Here is a 19,605-nt window from a genome sequence, read left to right on the forward strand (position 1 = left end):
GGAGAAGGAAGCCCTGATCTGTTTCCAAAGAGCTGACCTACAGTTCAATGAATATAACCACAGCAATCTCTTCTTAGCCCTGTACCTAGCTAATGACATGGAGGAAGATAAAGAGCATCACAAATATGAAATTTTGTTCTGGGCCCTGGGCCAGGATTGACAGAAACTCATACTCAGCTTCCTATAGCAGAGGGACCAGCTGTGGACATGAATGGGCTACCAGGCAGCTGTGAGCCAGTACTGTGGTGAAGAGGTCAAATCTCCCCATTGAGCTTGGACCTGAAAATAGCCCATTTACCATCAGAGGCTTCTTAAGTTTCCCTCTGAAGGGGACCAAAACTGCCCTGCTGTCATGTCCTGTGTCTTAGATCTCACTCCACTAGGCTGCTCCATTTGTCACTGCTAGGTCCAGTGAGCCATTCCCCATTTCCCTAAGCAGAACTCCCTTAAACCATACTCCAACCCCAGCATCAGACCCCCCAAAAGTCTCCTTCAACTCACTCCCCTCCACTCTTTCTTTGGCCTCTGGCCCAATAACCTTTTCTTTATATTCCCTCCAGTGCTATGGCTAGAACTGGAACTTTACTTTGCAGATAATGCCAGAGCTGGCTGCCTCTGCTTCCCCTGGTTTCTAATAGTCAGTATGGTAAAGAAAGTCAGGATCAACCTGCTGGCCCTTCTCCGAAAGTAGCTGCAATATATGGTGACTGACCTCCCTGGTTTCAGGCTATCATAACTGTGGCCCTCCTCCTCCTTCCTTCTCTTTTTCATTGGGCATCAGCCCTCCTTGCTGTATAAATCCTATCCTTTTTGACATCACTATGGTCTTGATTTCTTTAATAAATTGGAGAAAAGAGAAAAAATTCTTGCTGGGCTCTAGATTTCAATGGGAAAAAGTAAAAAGCCAATGAAATGAGCCCATTAGAGTCAGAAATGTCCCAGTTTAGCCAGCTTCCCTCCTGGTCCCCTTCACCCAGGTGTGTACTAGAGCCAGCTCTTACTGGCTCACAAGAACAGATTGTTAAATTTTCAGTGTAAGCTTTTACACCTCAGAAATGGTAAATGGCACACAGGGTTTGATTTAATGTTTTGTTGAATTTCTAGACTAAAAAAGTGATGGAGAAAATGTCAATAATGCAAATAAAACTTAAAAGTGTGTCCTAGGAACAGTTTTTTTTTTTCCCAGAGTACTTGGTGTTAAACATTTACCAGCACACCATTTCCCGCATTTCATAATGCTTAAATAGCTGAGGCCTTCTATAGCTCCTAAACTTCCCTGGCAAGTATTATAAAAATTCCTTGCTAGATCAGTCAGGTTTCCCTATTGAAACCCCATCACCCAAAGTTCTCACATCTTCAACACACTTCTATCTCCTTTTTTAAGCCTTATTGGTATCATACAGATAGTATATTTTACTTTTCTAGCTTGTAAACTATGAGAGTGTTATAGCTTTCAAGTGATTAATACTCATTTCTATGTATGGTCCCAACCCAAATGAAAAGCAGTGAAAGCCATATTAACTATCTTCTCCTTATCAAATAGAAGCTTCTCATAAGAGGAATAAATCTTTTTTTTTAATACAAAGAAATAGATTCTGTGACAGTCTTTGAACCATTTGAAACTTGAAAAGCCAGTATGATATTTTTTGTACTTTGTGCTGTAAGTAGCATTTTGTTATCTCATTCTTACCAAAGCATTGATGTTCTCTGCTTTTTCAAGTTAGCTTTTTATATATTGTTCTATCCCTTAGCTTGCAGAGAAAAATTATAGCAGTATCAGAAGCATAAAGGGGCATTTCCAAGCCTAAGTGACCTCAGGTTTAACCTAGTCTCAATTTTTGGTTCTTTGTGTTTGACAAGTGATTCATTTCTCACCAGCTGGGTTTCCTTTTTTAAAGAACTGGCCCAAACTTTTTCTGTAAAACTTTTCAACTCACAGGTAAGAAATAAGCCATGGGGTTGATCTGTCTCAAAGGGAATCTAATTCATCTTGTGAATCATCAGGAAATTTTCAATTCCTGAAATATAGACTTCTCCTGGATTCCTTACCTTGTCATCAGCTGATCCATCCTGCACTTAAACTCTCCTGTGTTATCTCTCCCAAAGAATATAATTTCCTCAGGGTCAGAGATAATCACTTGTTTGTATCCCTAGCACTTAGCACACAGTAGTACTTAAAAAATGTTCATTCATCCATTCATTCATTTCAATACTTATTTCAAACTACGTCTTACCAACTTAGACCTTCAGAATGGTGTAATGGAAAGTCAACTAGGTATCAGAAGAGTTGACTTTGCCATAAATTACCCAAATCATTAATGTTAGGCAAGTCACAATTTCCTCACCTATAAAATGAGGTTAGAAGAGTCAATGATCCCCATGGTCCTAAGAAGTTTAGAATTATTTCTTCCTATTTACTGTTCTGTAACTGTGCCAAATGAGAGAAAAGGCTTGACAGAGTCAGAAGAGTATTGGAGTTAGGGTCAGATGTCTTAGGTTTGAAACCCATTACTACTCCATGGTCAAAGGCACATCAGTTTAGCTCTTTAGATCTCAGTTTACTCTTCTGTAAAATAAGGGGGAATTTAATTATATTTTTCCTATGGTACCTTCAAACTTTAAACTTTATGATCCTATGACCTCCCTATTACTTCTTCCACCATTCCTTATGGCTAAAATACTCAGGCCAGCTCTTGTATCTATTCAATTCTCTTATTAATGAGTCTACCACTGCTTCCACTTGGGGAAAGGCCCAAGACCCAACCAACCTACATTCTCCAATCCCCAGCTATGTTTAACACTGTGCCACATCATCTTACCTCTTTTTCAGTTCTCTTCCATTAACAACAGCAGCTAGCAATTATATAGCACTTTAAGGTTTGTGAAACGCTTTACAAATATTATCTCATTTTATTCTCACAACAACCCTGAGAGTTAAATGCTATTATTAACCCCCTATGAAAAATAAGGGAGACAGAAGTCAATTGAATTGTAGGGGGTCATACAAATAGCATCTAAGGCCAAATTTAAACTCACAACTTCCTGAATCCAGATCTAGCAAAATATCCAGTGGGGACAGTGTATTAGGATGTAAGCTCCTTAAAGATTGGAACTGTTTTTTTTTTTCTTCTTTTTGTATATTTTTATCATCATCAAGGCTGACACATAAAGATTGATAAATAAATACTGTGATTTCTTATCTTGAAAGCCTATCTACCCTTCAAGATCCTTATCAAGTGTCATTTTTTATGATCTCCTTCCCCCATCCTGAAATGAGATTTCCTTCCCTTGAGAATTCATGATACTCAGCTTTTTACTTGTCTTAAATATTCTTCGTATCATTTTTTGTTCTTTCATTATTTGTCTGTTTTACTTGTCTTAAATATTCTTCATATCACTTTTTGTTCTTTCATTATATGTCTGTATTTTCTCTCTCTCCTTCTTGGATTGATGCTCCATAAGGAACAGAATCATGCTTTCTTACATATCCTTATTTCCCCTGGTGCATATACTTGCACATCTTGTTGTGACCCTGGGATTTCATCCAGGTAAGGTACATCCTCTACTAATTATGCTGGCACCTTCTCTGAAACATAAAAATCTAAGGTAGTTGCCAATTCTTCCTGACTGCAAGGCCAGCTCATAATCCACTGTGCTAGGTGGTCTTGCACATAATAAACATTTAATACTTACTAAGGAAATAGATTTCAATGAAGGCTTACATAAAATATTAAATATAGACATCTCTTTTTTTCTCTACAGAGAGAAATAGGGGATCAAGGGAAAGGAGGTACAAAGAAAGAGATGAAGGGAAGGAGTGATAGGGAGGGAGAGAGAGAAGGAAAAGGAAAGGAAGAAGGAAGGGAAGGAGGAAGGGAGGGAGGAAGGAAGGAAGGAAGGAAGGAAGGAAGGAAGGAAGGAAGGAAGGAAGGAAGGAAGGAAGGAAGGAAGGAAGGAAGGAAGGAAGGAAGGAAGGAAGGGAGGGAGGGAAGAAGGAAGGGAGGGAGGGAGGGAGGGAGGGAAGAAGGAAGGGAGGGAGGGAGGGAAGGACAGACAGAGAGAGGGGGGAGGAAGAGAGGGAGAGAAAGAGAAAGAGAGAAATATACAGTCATAGATATAGAATTGTAAGGAACTTTTGAAATCATTTAGTTCATTCCCACATGTTCCAAATGAAGAATCTGAAACTGAAACCTGTTCAGTGACATAGCCAGCTCATCACCAGTGGACAGAGTTAATATTTAAACGAATTTATTTGAATTCAAAAGAGTGACAGCATTCATTTTCCACTGCACTGACTCTGCCCAAGACCACCCTCTTTCACTGTCTCATTAAGGTATGAAATGACCTGTGGTTCACAAATATTATGTCAGTAAATATCACATTCCAATCAACTAACTTTACTATTGCCTATTAATCTAGAAAAACTTTTGAGGATTTTGCCTGTTGCCGAGGTACCACCCCTTAGACTTTCTCCTGAGAGGCTCATCACCAGGCGAATACTTTTTAAGCCAGAGAACAGTTGAAGAATCTGTTTTTCAAAGTACCCAAATCCCAGACCCTTTAAACTTTAAAATATAATCAAGGAAAAAAAATACACAGTATTAATGGAATTTTCTGCAGAATCTGGAGTTAGTGTATGACAATTCTAAATATTCACAGCACTTTTGAAGTATCTTTGTTCTGTATAATTATCAATAATAGAGTTGACTATAAAACATGCTTTCCCTCAAGCAAATCAAATTATAAATTTTTCCTCTATCAATTTTTGCACTAATAATATTTTAATGAACAAATGCATTATTTTTGTCCTTTCCCCACCTTTAGAGTTACTAACAGCACTACTTTTCTTCCCAGTTATGTTGTCTGATATCTACCAAATTAAGATTATACTACTCTTTTTCCATTAATTTTTACTACAAGGTAGCCTTGTGAACTCTCTCCTCATCCCCCACCCTCCATCTGTGGAAACACATGTCACATTTCCATTAAATCTACAGTTTGAGAGCATGAGAGAAAATATTTTGTCCATTCCAATACCCTCCTTTAATCTCAGGTAACTGCCACCAGTTGCTCAGAGATACTTCATTGAGGTATTTCCTACAAGTTGGTTTAGATTTTTTTTCAGATGTAAGAATGCTGAATAAAATATAATGTGAGCTTTTTATTCAAAATATAATTATTTAGAGAAACTAAATTGAATTATTTGAATTTACTTTTAAATTCTAGCTACAAAATATTATTTAAAGTATGTTAACATAATTGTGGTTGAATTTGCACAATTGTGATAATCTATATAGTTTCCATATCATCTTTCTATGTGATCTTTTTACCCCAATGATTTAATAAATATTTCTTCACATATGTATATGTGTGCCTCCCTCCCTTCCTCTCTCTCTCTCTCTCTCTCTCTCTCTCTCTCTCTCTCTCTCTCTCTAGCTTTCCCTGTGTGTCTGTGTCTGTCTCTATCTCTGTCTCTCCCTCCCCCCTCTTCCTCTCTTTCTTCCCTTCCTCTCCCTCTCTCTTCTTTCCTTTTCCATTTTAATACAGTGAGAGAACTAATTGATGAATTTAGAATGTAGAATTTAGAAATAGAATTTAAATCCTTCTTTCATTGGCTCTGTGAGTGTCACGCATGGAGGTCAGAGGCAGTGAAGGTCCAGGGGGCCGTGCCTCTGGAGAGCCAGTCTTAAATGTGCTTCAGTTGAGGTGAAAGTGCCATAGCTCTCCTTCAGATTCCCTATCCCTGCCTGGGCGTCATGGTGTCTCGCCTGATTCAGCGTTGCATCTGCCTCTTGGCCACCCATCCAGCATCATCCTTAACTACAGTTGGTAGACTAAGGCTGGGCAGGACTCCTAGCAAGATGATGACTAACACACATGCATCCACTTTCTCTACTTTGGATAGCTTCTTAAATAAGGAGCCAGTGTTTACCCCCTACCCATGCTCTCAAGAAGTTGACCAGGAGATTGAGGAGGTTACCACCCCTGAGGAAGTGCTAGATCTAATTGATAGTAGGTACAAGATTCATCATAACCATGCAACCCTCATGGTAATTAAGCTTTCTCGCCTCTTGACGGATAAGCACCTGGACAGAGACACATTCAGTAAGGATGTCAGGGTTCAGAAGCTCTTCTGCACTATAGACAGCCAGATATCCTCAGTCTAGCATGGAACTCTTATGAACTTGCTCCGGAGCCTCCATGCATTGCAACTTCCAGAGAATTTCAAACCCCTGCTATCTGTGGAACAAGAGGAACGCTAGAGGCTTCACAGAGTTAAATATAAGAACCTGTTTTTTTCTGGCAGAGACAAGCAGAAATTGAGGACTGCTGCCCTGTGATGGTTCTCATGGCCAAAGTGGGGCACCTTTCAGAGGCCCTAATGGACCGGCTAGAGGACAAGTTCCTGGAGTTGGCAGAGCAGTTTGGCCCGGAAGACTTGTGAAAAGTGATGCTGATCTTGGCTTCTCAGAACTGGAGTTTAGTGCCTGTACTTCGAGCCATCTCCTACCACCTGGCTCAGAAACCTTTTACCTTGACACGAGAAATGCTTATTGACTTTGCATATGCTTATGGAAAACTAAACTTCCACCAAACCCAGATATTTCAGAAGCTTGCAGCTGAACTGTTGCCCCAGGTGTCCAGCATGATACCCAGTGAGGTAACCCAGTGCTCTAAGTCCTTTGCCTTCCTCAAGTGGCTCAACTTGCTTCTTTTTGAAGCCTTTGCCCAGTACATAATGAACAAGGCAGACGACTTCATCCTACTTCAGCTGAGTAACAAGATCCTGGCATTTGCTTGTCTGAACTTCCATCCTGAGCAAGAAGAACAGTTCTTCATTTTGGTACACAGGAAGTTGGAATCAGAACCGGACAAGTTGAGCCCCGGCCTTCAAGTTGATGTGGTATGGTCCCTGTGTGTACTACAGCAAGTACAGAAGAAACAGCTACAAGAGGTTCTTTCCCAGGATTTTCATAGCCAGTTTCTAGGTAGCAAGTTCTCTCAGAAACAAAACACCTGCCAAAAACTCATCCACATCAATGATATGGCTCAACTAGAGCATTCCTGAGTACACCCTCAAGCTTCCACATCCAAGAAGATGACACCCATGCAGAAAGATCTGCAGGACATACTGAAAGGGTGGCTAGGGAGTGATGACAAGGTCCGTTTTGAAGAAATCACTCAGTATGGCTGGGAGCTAGATGCTGAGTTGGTACTTGATGTAGACAATCAACCTCTGCCCCCAAAGGACTTTTTGGCACCTCATCTGGCTCAGTCAGCTGGAACTCAGCCTCTGCCCCCTGGTGCCAAGAGGTTGGTTTTTCTGCATTGGGAGTTCCCAAAGTTCAACAGCCAAAGCAAAGAACTGCTGGGTCAGTTTGTCATGGCCAAGCTGCACCTTCGGGCAGCCGGCTTCTTGGTGATTGATGTTCCATACTGTGAATGGGTGGAACTCAAGTCTGAATGGCAGAAAGGTGCCTACCTCAAGGACAAGCTGGGAAAGGTGCTGGCAGAAGACCTGGCCAAGTGACTGACCTCGTAGCCTTGGATAATGCCAGTCCTGCATTGGAACAACTTGTGTCCAAAGGAGGAACTTGTGTATCCAGGGTCCTACCCAGCATTTATTTCTGCCTCACAAGGACATTTCCTGGGCACTCGATGCTGGTTGTTTTGAGGCCCTTCTAAATGACCTGACTCCTGCTGCTGCTGAATTGGGGTTATTGGATCACCTGGTCCTGGGTGGGGGGAGACTAACCATCATTCCTTCATTGTAAAGGACAATCCCCCAATAAAGGTTCCCCTCTGGAAGAAAAAAAAAAGAAATAGAATGTAAGATGTTAGTATTAGACAACGAGGGATTAAGGTCTTAAAGGAAAACCCCCAATAGTATTTTACGTTGTTACCCCCTTTATCATGTGTAGCAGTTCCTCACTAAATTACCATAAGAATTGGTTAGCCTCTGGCCAGAAAAAAAAGATGTGTTATATTCATATTATCCTTTAAAAATTAAGACAAAGGAGTTGAGGAAGGCTCTAAGGAATATTAGTTCTGTGAGGAATATGAGCTCTATGCAGCTATGAGCATAGTTGGAAGAAAATAACCACCTATGAAAAAGAAATCACCTCTTGAGAAGATTATTCAAATCTGGGAGGTTTGAGGATGGAAAAGAGCAACTGTCAATAATTATTTTTCAATTACTCCCTCTATGTCTTCATCTGGATCCTTTGTTCTCATTCATTCTTCCTCTTCCATAGTCAATTAATATGTTACACTATTCTTGAGATTACTTAACTTAATTTAAAAAAAAAAAAATTAAATCATTTTACTTTGCTTTATTTCCTAAAGATCTTTTCAGATTTCTTTTTAAACTTCATAGATGCCAGTCTTTACTTGAGTATGGTATTCCAGTATATTAAAGTATCACCATTTTTTAAACCACTTTTCCGTGGTTGGGTCCCAACCTATGTTCCTTGCTCTTTAAAGTAACATATTCCATGTTTCTTTTTTACATCTTTGTTGTTGTTGGTTGTTTTGCTGAGGCAGTTGGGGGTAAGTGACATGCTCAGGGTCACACAGTTAGGAAATGTTAAGTGTCTGAGGTCAGATTTGAATGGGGTCTTCCTGACTTCAGGGCTGGTGTTTTATCCACTGCATCACCTAGAATAATGAGAAGGCAGGTCAGGGAGGCAGTAAACAAAAACAAAACACAAGGGTGAAAAAAGAACGAGTGCAAAGAGGAAGAAAAATAGACTATATGAAAATACACAGAAATTGTGATTATGAATGTATAAATAAATAAATAAATGTATAATAAATGTATAAATGTGTGAATAAAATGTATAATACCAGGGAAACTGAGGCAAGTAGACCAAGAGAACTCTCGTTCAAAGCATTCTGTCTAGAGGAACTTAGACACAGAGTTTATATAGGATTGTAACTAGCAAAGCAAGGAGGTGATAAGAGAAACAAAAAGAATGCAGTTAGGAAATGTCCTTATTTATTGTCAGGCAGCTGTTATATAAGAAAAATATAATTTTTCACAGCCTAATGCAATAATAGGATACATACAATGTGAACATTGGGATGTGCATAAAGGTGGAAATGGGCTTAAGGGGACCTTCCAGAGTCAGTATTTTCAAAGAACAATAACTGGTCTTATATCTAGAAGCACTTTACAGGTGCCCAAGTAAGCAGAAGAACAGAAATGGCAAGGTCACTCTATGGTCATACTTTTTAATTTGATCTAGTGTGTGAGGCAGCTAAGTTCAGGTTCTCATGGCATACTTACAGGATCCTTTTTGGTTCAACAGAAGAAGTGGATAGCAGAGGGGAACAAAAACCAGAATCTTACAACATGTTGCTCATAAAAAACACACTGGAAGCAGAGAGATACACAGAAAGTAAGGCAAGGGATTGGAACAGAAGTTTTGCTTCAGGTAAAGTTTAAAAAAAATAATAATAATCCTTATCTTGGACAAAGCAAAAGTAAAAATAGATCTAATTAAAACAGATAAAGAAGGAAACTATAGCTTTCTAAAAGATACTATAGACAAGTAATATCAACATTAAATATATATGTACCATGTGGCAAAACATCCAAATTTATTTTTTATTATAGCTTTTTATTTACAAGATATATGTATGGGTAATTTTACAGCATTGACAATTGCCAAGCCTTTTGTTCCAATTTTTCCCCTCCTTCCCCCAGATGGCAAGTTGACCAATACATGTTAAATATGTTAAACTATATGTTAAATACAATATATGTATACATGTCCCAACAGTTATTTTGCTGTATAAAAAGAATAGCATCCAAATTTTTAAAGAAGTTATATGACAACGATTTTGTGTACAAACAAGAGATAGAGAGCATTGTGAAATACAAATTTAAAAGGTTTTGCACAAACAAAACAAATGCAACCAAAATTTGAATGAAAGCAGAAAACTAGGGGAAAATTTTTGTAGCCAGTGTTTCAGATAAAAGCTCATTTCTCATATATAAGGAGAATGGAATTTGTTAGAAAACAAGGCATTCTCCAGTTAATAAATGGGCTTGCTACTGACCCACTAGACAGACTGGAAGAAATGGCTAGCAGAACGTTTTTGAGGGCGTTCTGAAAGTTGGTGGTAGAAATCTTTGTACTACTAGGAAAGGGGAAGTGATAGGTCGATCTTGAGCTATTTTATTTTCTTTAAGTATGTATTAATAAATGGGCAAAGGATATGAACAGGCAGTTTTTAGATGAAGAAAACAAAACTATTTATTGGCATAGGAAAAAAAGTACTCTAAATCACTTTTAATTAGAGAAAGGCAAATTAAAACAACTTTGAAGTATCAAATCATATCTATCAGTTTGACTAATATAAAAAAGGAAAATCTAAATGTTTGAAAGGATGTGTGAAAATTGGGCCACTAAAGCTTTTCTGGTGGAGTTGGGAACTGATCCAGCCATTCTGGAGAGCCATTTGAAACTATGCCCAAAGTTCTATAAAAATGTGTATATCTTTGAACCAGGACTCAGGTCTATCCCAAAGAGATCTTTTAAAAAGGAAAAAGACCTATATATGCAAAAAATGTTTAAAGCAGCCCTCTTTGTGCTGGAAAAATATTGGAAGTTGAGGAGATGGTCATCAATTGGGGAATGGCTGACTGAACAAGTTATGGTATAAGATTGTGATGGAATATTATTGTGCTCTAAGAAATGGCTAGCAGAACATTTCTGAGGGGGTTCTGAAAGTTGGTGGTAGAAATCTTTGTACTATTAGGAAAGGTGAAGTGGTAGGTTGATCTTGAGCTATTTTATTTTCTTTAAGTATGTATTATCTTGGGAAGTTTCTCACCTCATCTTCTTGTTATTGGATAATCCCTTGAAATTGGTGAGTTTTATCTCTTTTTTGAGAGGATAGACAACTGCTCCTAGAAAATCTTTTATTCCTCCATTTTCAGGACTAGATATACATGACAGATTTTCACACTGCAATATGCCTCCATCCCTGAAACCTTCTTCTCCCATTGGTAAAATTTTGGAATCTCCTGGAAAAAATTTAAATAAGCTTTCTTTTATTCCCCTCTCAGCTTTGCTCTCAACACTTCACCACAATGCTTCAATTGTCTTCTAACCCTGGAACCTCCTTTTTCTATGTCACCCTCTTTTCATATAGATAGATAGATAGATAGATAGATAGATAGATATAGATATAGATATAGATATTTATGTGTAAGCTTCTTGACAACAAGGGCTGTCTTTCTTTTGGTTTGCATTTATATCCCTGGAGCATAACCCAGTGTCTGGCACTTTGTAAACTCTTAACACGTGTTCATTGACATGACTGAATGAATGAGTGATAATCCCTTTTAACTCATTCTTTAAATTTAGCAAATTCTATCAGTTATGACAACCAGACATTTCCTTTCTAGACTCCTTTCCTCAGCTACCACTATCAGTATCAAAAATACAACCACCACAATAAAACTATAATTTTTTCTTGCACTTTTTTTAGTCTAAACAATTTAAATATGATGCTTCATTGATCCACTAAATAAAGATAGCTTGTGTGACTTCATATTCTATGTATAAAAGCATTTAAGAAACAGCATACTGGATTACATGTGAAAAAGTTATGTTAACAGCTATAGTGTTTGCTCTTAAAATGTTTACAGAGGAGTTTATACTTGGAAAAGGATTCATTGACTAAGATATCCACTTTCAACTGCTTCATTATAATTGAAGTTGTAAACCGATTGAACAGGGCCAATGTCCCAATTTGGTTTCCACAGCCTAGGTAAGTACATTATTCTGAAATGGATTGATATGAGATAGACAGCTCAGATCAGATTATGTAATTTAAAGCATCATTTATTAGCCGGCCAGCAACTGACCCCACTAGACAAGCTAGTAGAGATCAGCCCCAAACCTTTAATGAGGTACACCTTTTAAGTATGTTTGCCACATCCTGGTACAACCTTGTGGTTACAGATTTCAGAAATCATTGACACAGTTTTTCGTTTACAATGGGGAAATGTCTGGATGTGAGTGAGCACACAACCGAACCTGTCGACATATTTTGCAATGTTGTCCTGACTCTGTTAGACACACATTTCTTTGAAAGTCTAGGGTCTCATGAACTGAGGGAAGGGGCCCAGTCTGAACATAACACTTCCCTTAATTTAGTTTAAGCAACAGTTTCCTATAAGCCTGAGGCCCCTTGACCTAGGGATGAGGGGGCCAGATTTTGTCCATTTCAATTCTATTGTCTGGAACCACTTTTATTCAGCATCTAGAGAAGACAAAGAAGGAAGGAAGGAAGGAAGGAAGGAAGGAAGGAAGGAAGGAAGGAAGGAAGGAAGGAAGGAAGGAAGGAAGGAAGGAAGGAAGGAAGGAAGGAAGGAAGGAAGGAAGGAAGGAAGGAAGGAAGGAAGGAAGGGAAGGAGCAACAGAGGAAGGTGAAGAAGGGAGAAAGGAAAAATGGAAGGAAAGAAAGAAAGAGAGACAGAAGGGAAGGAAGGAAGGAATATTCACCTACATCTATAAAATCTCCAAACTGTTGGGGAATACTTCAAATAGATACCTGTTCAATGCATGGATCCTCTCTCAAATAATCCCAACATTTCTAAACTTGGGGCATCTAATTTCTGCCTGAACCTTTCCTCTAATGAATAGCAAATTCATTACTTTTATAGTAAGCCTACTCAAATTTTAGACTGTTCTAATTATTAAGTTCTTCCTTATATTGAATGGAAATTGACTTCCCCATTGGTTCTACTTAAGGTCACTAATTCCCAAAAGATAAAGCCTAAACCCCTTTCCACAAGAAAATAAATAAATAAATAAATGCCCATCTCTGGGATATCCTAAATGCTCTAAAATTACAAAGGATCATAATAATACTAACTATTCTTGCCTAGGGCTGTTTCCCTCACATTTTAATTTAAAATATTGCTCCAAAATGCAGCCTTTCCATGTAAAGTGTAAATGTAGGATGTTTCCCTTTCATTCTCTAGAGAAGTAGAAATGCATCTGTAAAGATATTCTGCCTTTCCATTCACTTTCTCAATAATGGATTTGTGAGAGGAAATTGGCTCTAGACCAATAAGCTGCTTCTGCATATTGACTAGATGGAAACACACTGGGAGGCCCTCCCTTAAGAAAACTAGGGAAATGCTGTTCCTTTCTTTGTTTCCTATATCTCTGTATGACCTTGGCAAATTTATTCCACCTCTCTGGGGCCCCATTTTAGACTCAGCCTTATAGTGAAAGATGTAATTTGTAAACTTTTTTTGAGAAAAGTTCAATGCAGTTGTGCTATTAGTATCATCTGAAAAATAAGCATCCCTAGATTGGACTAAAGTAATCTCTGGGGTTCCTTCCTAGCCCTCATTTTAGGATCTTCATTGAGTCCCTACAGCAATCAGATTTATTACCCTCACCTCAATGGCCCTTTAATAGAAGAGGAGTTTTTGACATAGAGGTTATATGTAAGTGGGTTGTTCAGGAATCCCTGCACTTTCAACACCTCAAAGGATTGACTTCTGAGTCCTAACCTAACATACCCATCCATGGTCCACAGTGAAAAATGTTATGTAGATTCATGAATAAATAAGATTTTTTTTTTCTGTAAAGGTTCACTCTGGGAGCAAGGTTAAAAATATGTATTGTGGTTAATTTATTGTTTAAATGCCCTTCTTCTACACCTTAAGTATGTGTGATCTCCATGACTCTGACCTCTTCTGTTCTACCTCCTCCCCAGTTGATTTCATCAGTGCCCAGGGGTTCAATTATTACAAATGATTTTCAGATCCATACATACATCCCCAGTATCACCTTTGACTTCTGTCCCATATCTCTAACTGCCTGCTGACTCTACCCTCAGGCAAGGCAAACTCATCATTTCTGAAACTGTTGTCCTGATCTTACCCTATTCCAGGCCTTCTCTCAGTTTTCCTCTTTCAATTGTCAGTACCATCTTTCCCCTGTCATCCACTCAGTGGGGCTCTTTCCTATTCCCTGAAATCCATCTCCAATTTGTAGCCAAGTCTAAATGATTTTACCTTGACAATATTTCACACTTGTCTCCTGCTTTCCACTCAAACACCCATTAACCTTTTGCCAGCCCTAATTATTTCTCATGTATAATATAATAATGGTTTATTAATTGGGCTATATACATCATTTTCTCCTCTCAAATACATCCTTCACACAACTATTAAAATATATTCTCTATTATACATGTCAGTCTTCTGCTCAAAAATTCACTGTGGCTCCCTATTGCCTAAAAGATAAATTGCAGTCTCAGCCTGAAATTTAAAGCGCCCCCTATTTATCAAGTGATTACTATGTATAATGCAATATGGTGGACACTGAAGACACAAGGATGAAATATTCCATTGTCTGTTTCACCAAGTTACTCATGATCAATGAGAGAACAGATGAGATGTATAAAAAGAGGAGAAATGTAAAGTAGAACGTCCAAAGGAAAGATCCAGAAAAAAAAAAAAATTCAGGTAACAATGATCTCTTTCCAAAGGGAATCAGGGGAGGTTTCATGGAGTGAGTGATAGGAAAAGAATTTCAAAAAAAGACAAAGGCAAAAATGGAATATATTAAAGACAGTAATGAAGATAGGACAAAGTAAGATGAAATCATGCAAAAGCCTATCTCTGGACTATATCTCAGATTTCTTGAAATGGCACATGATAAACTGGAAACTTGATTACAATAACAATGTGATAAGTCCTAAATGCCAACTGAAGGGGGTCCTTTTTAATTATATAGGAATTTGCTTGGGAGTGACATAAAAGCCTTTTGATTTGAAAGATTAATTTTTAACATCAGATAAATAAAACATGTTGGTGATTGATTGGATATTCTACTGAATAATTAGAGTATGCTATAATGAAAAGGGCATTGACCTTTGCCTTGAACTCTGCCACTGATTAGCTGAGTGACTTTAAACTAGTCATTTAACATCTGTAAACCTCAATTATTTATTTGTAAAATGGAGATATTGATACCTATATTGCTTATCTCACAGTATTGTAAGAATCATCATGAGATTAAATTTGAAATAAATGAAAAATGTAAAATGACCTACAAATTGTAAGATTTAGTTTATCGAAAGTTGAATGTTTGGGAAGACTTAAAATTCTTTAATATTGATGAATATGTTCTGCTTATGTTTTTATGTGGTATAACTTTGTTTTGTTTTGGTTTGGTTTTTTAATTATTATTATAGCTTTTTATTTACAAAATATATGCATGGGTACTTTTATAATATTGACAATTGCCAAGCCTTTTGTTCCAATTTTTCTCTTCCTTCCCTCCACCCCCCCCAGATGGCAGATTGACCAATACATGTTACATATGTTAAAGTATAAATTAAATACAATATATGTATACATGTCCAAACAGTTATTTTGCTGCACAAAAAGAATCAGACTATGAAATAGTGTACAATTATCCTGTGAAGGAAATCCAAAATGCAGGCAGACAAAAACAGAGGGATTGGGAATTCTATGTAGTGGTTCAAACTCATCTCCCAGGGTTTTTTCACTGGGTGTACCTGGTTTAGTTCATTACTGCTCTATTGGAACTGATTTGGATCCTCTCATTGTTGGAGAGAGCCACGTCCATCAGAATTGATCATCATATAGTATTGTTGTTGAAGTATAGAATGATCTCCTGGTTCTGCTCATTTCACTCAGCATCAGTTCATGTAAGTCTCTCCAGGCCTTTCTGAAATCATCCTGCTGGTCATTTCTTACAGAAGAATAATATTCCATAACATTCATGTATGTGGTATAACTTTGAAAGAGATACAGCGTGACATAGTAGATAGAGAAGAGCATTTGGGAAAAAAAAAAAAAAAAAAAAAAAAGAACTGAGTTCAAGTCCCTATTTCCAACCCTTATTGGCTGTGTGACCTTGACCAAGTCAGGTGACCTCACTCAGGCTCCTTTCTAAGACTATGAAATGGAAAGGAGGTAGCAGCCTGAATAGGTAGAGGAAGTTTTCTCATTGGGAGATCTCTCCAACAATAAAATCCTAGGATGGGTTAAAAAAATTAAAATGCTGAACTATCAGGAAATGACTATGATAGCATGGTGTGCTGGAAAGAACTAATAATTTGAATGAGAAGGTCTAGGTTCACATCATATCTCTGTGTGACCTTAGGCAATATATTTATACTCTGTGGACCTATGTATCCTCTGTAATATAGAGAAATGTGTCTAGATTATGTCTAAAGTCTTTTTCAAACAAAAAGTTGATCTAATGGCAACAGGTGAGAGATCAGTCTGAACAACCATACAATTGAAAGAATCGAGTTACTCTTATTTTTTGTGCATGTTTAATAATTTTTAATAATAGTAGCTTTTTTATTTTTTAAATACATGTAAAAATAGTTTTCAACATTCACCTTTGCAAAACCTTGTGTTTTAACTTTTTCTCCTTTGTTCCCTATCTTCCCCTCCTCTAGAAGGCAAGTAATCCAGGATGGGTTAAATATGTGCAATTCTTCTAAACACATTTCCACATTTATCATGCTGTGCATAAAAAAATCAGATTAAAAAAATGAAAGAAAAAAAAAACAAGCAAACAACAATTACCACAAAACAGATTAAAATATCATGTTGTGATTCACAATCAGTCCCTAATCCTCTCTCTGGGTGCAGATGGTTCTCTCCATCACAAGACCTTTGGAATTGCCCTCAATGACCTGGTTGTTGAAAAGAGCCACTTCCATCAGAAGTGATCATCACATAATCTTGTTGTTACTGTGTACAGTGTTCTCCTGGTGGGTGTTACTTACTTCTCTTAGCATGGTTCATGTAACTCTCTCTAGGCCTCTGAAATCATCCTGCTGATTGTTATTCTACAACCTTCATATATCATAACTTATTCAGCCATTCTCCAACTGATGGTCATCCACACAGTTTCCACTTTCTGGCCACTACAAAAAGGGCTACCACAAACATTCTTGCACATGTGGTTCCCTTTCCCTCCTTTAAGATCTCTTTGGGATATAAGCCCAGTAGAAACAATGCTGGATCAAAAGGTATGCACAGTTTGCCCTTTGGGCATAGTTCCAAAATGTTGAGTTATTCTTTTAACGGAAACTAAAAGGTAAGTTACCTTTGCGTTAGTCACGAATACAGGTTCCCCCTACAGGAAATAATCAATGGACAAATTTTAATGCAGTAAAGGTGGCTCCCATCTTTTAAGTTCCAGCATACTCTTCTGTCTTTCTTTCTCCCTCAATCATAATCACTGACAAATTACCTTTTGAAACAATGAACTACCACTTACAATTGTGAAATGTGATTTAAAAAATAATAATAGCTAGAATTTATACAGTACTTTATTATTTGCTAAGTTATTCATAAGTATTCTCATTTTATCATCACAAAAACCAAAGAGGTTGTGTGTTATTTTAGCTCCCATTTTTTACTGATGAAGAAACTGAAACAATAAAATTATGTGACTTGCCCAGAGACTCACAGTTCCTAAGTGTCTAAGGCCAGATTTGTACACATTGAACACATTTATCAAGTATTTGTTAAGGGCCAAGTACCTCATACAAGGACAAAAATTAAACATTCCTTCCCCTCAGGGAGCCAATAATCCCTGGAGGGGGAGAGGTGGAGGAGGGGAAAAAGTGGAGGGAGAATGGCAGAATATAGCAGGCAAGCAGATATATGAAGTTTTTTGGTCTTTTTGGATTTTTTTATAACTGCATACAAATTAAATTTGTTTTAATTTTTGGGGGGGAAGGGAGAAAGCAGTAACAAATAAATCAAGAAGACTTCTAGAAGAAGGTGGTACTTAGCTCAATCCTCAAAGGTAGCTAAGAATTCAGAAAGGTGTCTGTAGATGCTTATCAAAGCTGGTTTAAAGATAAAATATAGCTATACCTTATAGTTCAGAGAAAGCAATTACCTCTATACCAAATTACATGTTTTTACATATATGCCATATTCTCCATTTTTGGCAATGCCAGAAGAAAATAAAAGTCACAGATATTAGCCTGTTTTAATCCAAACCCAGCACGAAAGGCTTTAGGAATTAAAGCTAAAAAATTAGGAGCATCCTGGTACAGCCTCAAACCTGTGTTATCGATAATACATTTATCTGCAGCTCTATTCCTAAGCAGAAAGAGGTAATGGAATTATATGAATAATGCAATGGGGCAGTCATTCTTTGTTTTCATCTTCCTATTCTCCCTTTAAGCCAGCTGTCAGTTTAACTGTCATTTCCAAGGACCATGAGATCAGGTAGGATTATATACTTGCGCTTTTCTGATTAATAACACTGGGAATCAATAAATAGATGAGCATTTAGCATAATACATCCTGGAAATAATAGGAAGTTACCTATTTGATAACAGCTCAATTTTTAAGTTCCTGTTTTTTATGCAGCTGAGTATACAAGTATCTCAGGAGCTGTCCATTAGGCTTGTCGAAAATGTCATAGATCAGAAATACATAGATTTATTTTAATACATCATAGACATTCGATGATGCTATAGTCCCTGTGTTCCATAATGAACAGCTGTTTGCAGGAACACTGCCTGGAGTCTTATTTGGCCCTTCATCAAATTTCAGAGTCAGTTGCTAAGTGGGGTGCTGAGTTAACACAGAATTTTTAAGTAAAAGACTTTTATCTGCCTTTAGAAATTTCCAAAAAAGTATTTTTTGTTCTCTGGAAATAAGGGATCATAAAGAAAAAAAAATTGGTTTCTTCAGCAGAAATGTATGTGTATGCATGCATGCATACATAAACTATATATATATATAATATACTGTTTATAAAATATAATGTATAAATATAATATAACATATATAAGTAGAAAATTTGCTCATACCAGCATTTATTTGCCATAAGAAATTCAATTTGCCATAGGACTTATTTCCCAAGTCCTTCCTACACTCTTACAATTCTAACCCCAGTCTATATAAATGAAGTACTTTTAATAAAAGGCTAGAAAACACAGCAGAATGAACAGTGACTCTCTTTTCCACCTCTCTGAGGTTTTATTTTAGAGTAATCCTTGAGTTTACTGGAAACTACCTAATGATAATGAATGATAAATAGCAACTCAGGTCACCTGCATTCAGACACTATTATTGAAACACAAAACTTTAGAACTAGAAGGTGATAAGTTGAAAAAAGAGATAGTTCAAGATAAAAATAATTAGCAGGAAATTCCTTTTTGGGAGAGGCGGAAGGAGATAATAACAGAGAATTCTTGTCTTATTTACAACCACAGAGAATTCCTGTCTTATTTACAACAACAGAAAATTCCTGTCTTATTTACAAATATCTCTGGAACCTCTTAGATAACATCTCTGTGCTGATGACCCTAGTTATATATAAAAGAAAGGTCTAAAAAATTGAATCCTTGCACTCAGTTCATACCAGTCTTGTGCCCGCCAACTGGCATCCCCTTGCCAGGCAGTTTGGCATTCCTGGAGGCCAAATGCCTATCTATCCCTTTACTATCAATACTTTGTTTCCATACGGCATTGAGTAGCGAATTCATTGGATACCGAACCCACCTATTGGGACTTTGGGAAGGAGAGAGATAATTAGACATCCCAAAAGAAAC

At 37.4% G+C, this 19,605-nt stretch overlaps 1 pseudogene; it reads left to right on the forward strand.

Moving 5' to 3' along the window:
• The first annotated feature begins 5,756 nt into the window (after positions 1–5,756).
• On the forward strand, positions 5,757–7,531 carry LOC141559763 (FAST kinase domain-containing protein 4 pseudogene; annotated as a pseudogene).
• The last annotated feature ends 12,074 nt before the right edge of the window (positions 7,532–19,605 follow it).

Source organism: Sminthopsis crassicaudata, chromosome 3 (genome assembly GCF_048593235.1).
Source record: "Sminthopsis crassicaudata isolate SCR6 chromosome 3, ASM4859323v1, whole genome shotgun sequence".
Lineage (NCBI taxonomy): Eukaryota > Metazoa > Chordata > Mammalia > Dasyuromorphia > Dasyuridae > Sminthopsis > Sminthopsis crassicaudata.